General features: G+C 45.8%; 1 long non-coding RNA gene across 1 annotated transcript; it reads right to left on the bottom strand.

Moving 5' to 3' along the window:
* Positions 1-311: 311 nt before the first annotated feature.
* LOC135093177 (uncharacterized) lies at positions 312-960 on the bottom strand. Its single transcript, XR_010263250.1, has 2 exons — positions 885-960; positions 312-784 (listed from the first exon to the last, which is right to left on the bottom strand). It is a non-coding gene; the product is annotated as an uncharacterized LOC135093177 (long non-coding RNA).
* Positions 961-5,346: the final 4,386 nt, after the last annotated feature.

Genomic DNA, 5,346 nt, shown 5'->3' with positions numbered 1-5,346 from the left:
CTCTCCTCCTTACACTCAACTTTAACCCCAGCTACACCTTGGCCATCAACATCACCCAAACACAACAAATCCTCCATTGTGCAGGAGTAGTGCCACACTAACACTTAAGTGGATTTTGCCAAAAGCACTGGACCCAAGCAGGAGTTTGAAACAATTTCCCCAAAAGGGCATAGAACTACGCTCTGCTACCAATTGTAATGAGTGCAGAACTAGGGCACAGTTAACCTACCTTAATTAGGCTCACCAAGCACTCACCACAAGAACCCACTGATTAATTTAAACCTCCTGCTTAGGTTCACAGAAACCCGGGCCACAATTTAAAAATTTAATGGTTGAGTACATAATAAAGAAAACACAAATGAGTACATAATAAAGAAAACACAAATAAAATATGAGTGCTTAACACTCTTAGAGGCCACACTGCTGGCACTCCAAAATACCTGATCCCATGAGAAAATGGGTAAATCCACATACAAATAAACAGGAGAAATAAACACTTCACGCACCAACACAAGAAATGTTATATGCCACTGAAACTGTCCCACCCTAACCAGTACCCCCAGGACCCTCACACCCTATAGGCCCAACCGCACACCGACCCAACGCGCTGAAGGTACACCACTACCACTACCCTGAAGTACTGCAGCTCTTCCTCCATGCACGGCGGTACTAACACCATAGCAGCCAGGGACAGCAAGTTCCTCACTGCAGCCTCCTTAGTTCACAGTATCTGCTACGGTGCCACCTCACTGACGTCCCACAGCACACTGCCAAGACCAAACTCCTGCCAACCAAGCGTACAAATCACCACCCTATCTCCCAATAATGTCCCCCAATGTACACTGTTTCACCATGAAAGAATACAACAAATCCCAATAATATACCTGCAAATCAAATGGCAAATCCACCACCACTCTGCACCCTGTCTCTCTCTCGCTCGCCTCTCCCGCCAAAATCCCCACAACAACAAACCTTCAGGGCCTTAAGACTCGTTTTGGCGGGCCTCGCTGACTAGTCTGTGAGCCTCTCGCAGGCGCGCCCACTTCAACTTCTTACATTAATGCTGTATAAGTCCCTAATTCGCTCTCACTTAGACTATAGTTCACTGGTGTGTGAGCCTGCATCGGCACCAACACTGAGGAGATAGGATGTGTTTCAGAATGAACGTGTACGAATGAATCTTGGGGCCCTGCTCTGCACTCGTGTAGCGTGGATGGAGATAGAGGCCAATATTCCTTCACTATACTTACGTCGCGACGCCCTTCTACTCTCGCATGAGATCAAGACGGCCCGAAAGATTCCCCTCGGTAACGCAGCGCGCAAGATTATCTGGCAGCACCACAACCTACACTGCGGTCCTCCGTCCAATCGCTGTTAGAAGGCACACGCTCTGCCAACGGACGGACATCCGACTAGACGATGTGGACCATAGATCGTGATACCCATTCTCCCCCCCACCTCTGCCTGGAAGCGTCACATCACCACCTCCATTATCAACTGGTTCCCGGGGAAGAAGGCTGTCGTTACCGAGGCGGAGCTTAATACTTTCGAGCGCTCGTCGCTGGCCTCCCCCCATCCTTATATCTATACACTGACGGCTTCAAAACAGATGAATGTGTGGGTGCAAGTGTTTGGTCGTGTGAGTGTGCTCTCAGGTTCCAACTGCTTACCCATACATCGGTGTCTTCTGCTGAACTTTTTGTTATTGATAAGGCTTTTTGCATTAAATTCACCTCATCATTCAATTGTAATTTTTTCGAATTCTATGTCAGCCCTTCAGACAATGAAATCCGACCGCACAGATACTAATAAAATCCAGGGCAATCATTAATAAGCTAAATTCTTTACATAAATCCTTCTCAATTATTTGGGTGCCTGGACATTCCAATACATGTGGGAATGAATAGGATAACAAGCTGTCTCAGTCTGCTGCAGAGCTCATAGGAGTGTGGAACCTCCATCAGGATCTGCAGTCATATTTTTTTTTCAGTTGTTAAATCATCAGTTAAACACTTGTGGCAGTCACACAGTCCTCTTGTCACCTTACCTAGTAAGGCGACGCAGGAGCAGTGGTCGGTTGTGTGCAGGGGCGCCAAGAAGCTGAAGGTCCTCAAGGCGCCTCGCATGGAGACGAGAAACCCCTTCAGTGTGCTGGAGGGAGTGACAGAGGAGGTGGACGTGGCAGGAGGAGATAAGGAGAAGGAGGGCGCAGACACAGTTACCCTGCCCCCAAGGTAGAGTGCATGTGCTTGGTGATAGTCAGGTTTTTTTTTTTTTTTATGTAGGAAGGACACTGGCCAAGGGCAACAAAAATCCAATAAAAAAAATATGCCCACTGAAATGCCAGTCCCATAAAAGGGTCAAAGCAGTGGTCAAAAATTGATGAATAAGTGTCTTGAAACCTCCCTCTTGAAGGAATTCAAGTCATAGGAAGGTGGAAATACAGAAGCAGGCAGGGAGTTCCAGAGTTTACCAGAGAAAGGGATGAATGATTGAGAATACTGGTTAACTCTTGCGTTAGAGAAGTGGACAGAATAGGGGTGAGAGAAAGAAGAAAGTCTTGTGCGGCGAGGCCGCGGAAAGAGGGGATGCATGCAATTAGCAAGATCAGAAGAGGAGTTAGCATGAAAATAACGGTAGAAGACAGCTAGATATGCAACATTGCGACGGTGAGAGAGAGGCTGAAGACAGTCAGTTAGAGGAGAGGAGTTGATGAGACGAAAAGCTTTTGATTCCACCCTGTCTAGAAGAGCAGTATGAGTGGAACCCCCCCAGACATGTGAAGCATACTCCATATATGGACGGATAAAGCTCTTGTATAGAGTTAGCAGCTGGGAGGGTGAGAAAACTGGCGGAGACGTCTCAGAACACCTAACTTCATAAAAGCTGTTTTAGCTTGAGATGAGATGTGAAGTTTCCAGTTCAGATTATAAGTAAAGGACAGACCGAGGATGTTCAGTGTAGAAGAGGGGGACACTTGAGTGTCAATGAAGAAGGGGGGATAGTTGTCTGGAAGGTTGTGTCGAGTTGATAGATGGAGGAATTGAGTTTTTGAGGCATTGAACAATACCAAGTTTGCTCTGCCCCAATCAAAAATTTTAGAAAGATCAGAAGTCAAGCGTTCTGTGGCTTCCCTGCGTGATATGTTTACCTCCTGAAGGGTTGGACGTCTATGAAAAGACGTGGAAAAGTGCAGGGTGGTATCATCAGCGTAGGAGTGGATAGGACAAGAAGTTTGGTTTAGAAGATCATTAATGAATAATAAGAAGAGAGTGGGTAACAGGACAGAACCCTGAGGAACACCACTGTTAATAGATTTAGGAGAAGAACAGTGACCGTTTAACACAGCAGCAATAGAACGGTCAGAAAGGAAACTTGAGATGAAGTTACAGAGAGAAGGATAGAAACCGTAGGAGGGTAGTTTGGAAATCAAAGCTTTGTGCCAGACTCTATCAAAACCTTTTGATATGTCCAAGGCAACAGCAAAAGTTTCACCAAAATTTCTAAAAGAGGATGACCAAGACTCAGTAAGGAAAGCCAGAAGATCACCAGTAGAGCGGCCTTGACAGAACCCATACTGGCGATCAGATAGAAGGTTGTGAAGTGATAGATGTTTAAGAATCTTCCTGTTGAGGATAGATTCAAAAACTTAAGATAGGCAAGAAATTAAAGCAATAGGACGATAGTTTGAGGGATTAGAACGGTCACCCTTTTTAGGAACAGCTTGAATGTAGGCAAACTTCCAGCAAGAAGGAAAGGTAGATGTTGACAGACAGAGCTGAAAGAGTTTAACTAGGAAAGGTGCAAGCATGGAGGCACAGTTTCGGAGAACAATAGGAGGGACCCCATCAGGTCCATAAGCCTTCCGAGGGTTTAGGCCAGCGAGGGCATGGAATACATCATTGCGAAGAATTTTAATGCGTGGCTTGAAGTAGTCAGAGGGTGGAGGAGAGGGAGGAACAAGCCCAGAATCGTCCAAGGTAGAGTTTTTAGCAAAGGTTTGAGCGAAGAGTTCAGCTTTAAAAATAGATGTGATAGCAGTGGTGCCATCTGGTTGAAATAGAAGAGGGAAAGAAGAAGCAGCAAAGTTATTGGAGATATTTTTGGCTAGACGCCAGAAATCACGAGGGGAGTTAGATCTTGAAAGGTTTTGACATTTTCTGTTAATGAAGGAGTTTTTGGCTAGTTGGGGAACAGATTTGGCATGGTTCCAGGCAGAAATATAAAGTGCATGAGATTCTGGTGATGGAAGGCTTAAGTACCTTTTGTGGGCCACCTCTCTATCATGTATAGCACGAGAACAAGCTGTGTTAAACCAATGTTTAGAAGGTTTAGGACGAGAAAAAGAGTGAGGAATGTACGCCTCCATGCAGACACTATCACCTCTGTTATGCGCTCAGCACACAAAGACGGGTCTCTGACACGGAAGCAGTAGTCATTCCAAGGAAAATCAGCAAAATACCTCCTCAGGTTCCCCCAACTAGCAGAGGCAAAACGCCAGAGGCACCTTCGCTTAGGGGGATCCTGAGGAGGGATTGGAGCGATAGGACAAGATAAAGATATGAGATTATGATCGGAGGAGCCCAATGGAGAAGAAAGGGTGACAGCATAAGCAGAAGGATTAGAGGTCAGGAAAAGGTCAAGAATGTTGGGCGTATCTCCAAGACGGTCAGGAATATGAGTAGGGTGTTGCACCAATTTCTCTAGGTCATGGAGGATAGCAAAGTTGTAGGCTAGTTCACCAGGATGGTCAGTGAAGGGAGAGGAAAGCCAAAGCTGGTGGTAAACATTGAAGTCTCCAAGAATGGAGCTCTCTGCAAAAGGGAAGTGGGTCAGAATGTGCTCCACTTTGGAAGTTAAGTAGTCAAAGAATTTCTTATAGTCAGAGGAGTTAGGTGAGAGGTATACAACACAGATAAATTTAGTATGAGAGTGACTCTGTAGTCGTAGCCAGATGGTGAAAAACTCGAAGATTCAAGAGCGTGGGCACGAGAGCAGGTTAAGTCATTGCGCACATAGACGCAGCATCCAGCTTTGGATCGAAAATGAGGATAGAGAAAGTAGGAGGGAACAGAAAAGGGGCTACTGTCAGTTGCCTCAGACACCTGAGTTTCAGTGAGGAAAAGATGATGAGGTTTAGAAGAGGAGAGGTGGTGTTGTACAAATTGAAAATTTGATCTTAGACCGCGAATGTTGCAGAAGTTAATGAAGAAAAAGTTGAGGGGAGTGTCAAGACACTTAGGGTCGTCGACAGAAAGGCAGTCCGACCTGGGGACATTTAAGGTCCCCTCCCCAGATGGGGATTCCGTGGCTGGTGTAGGAGTCGCCATGATGATTTTAAAATTT

The sequence above is a fragment of the Scylla paramamosain genome, chromosome 3, assembly GCF_035594125.1.
Source record: "Scylla paramamosain isolate STU-SP2022 chromosome 3, ASM3559412v1, whole genome shotgun sequence".
NCBI lineage: Eukaryota > Metazoa > Arthropoda > Malacostraca > Decapoda > Portunidae > Scylla > Scylla paramamosain.
Note: the sequence above shows the minus strand (reverse complement) of the source record. Positions and strands in the feature narration are given on the sequence as shown.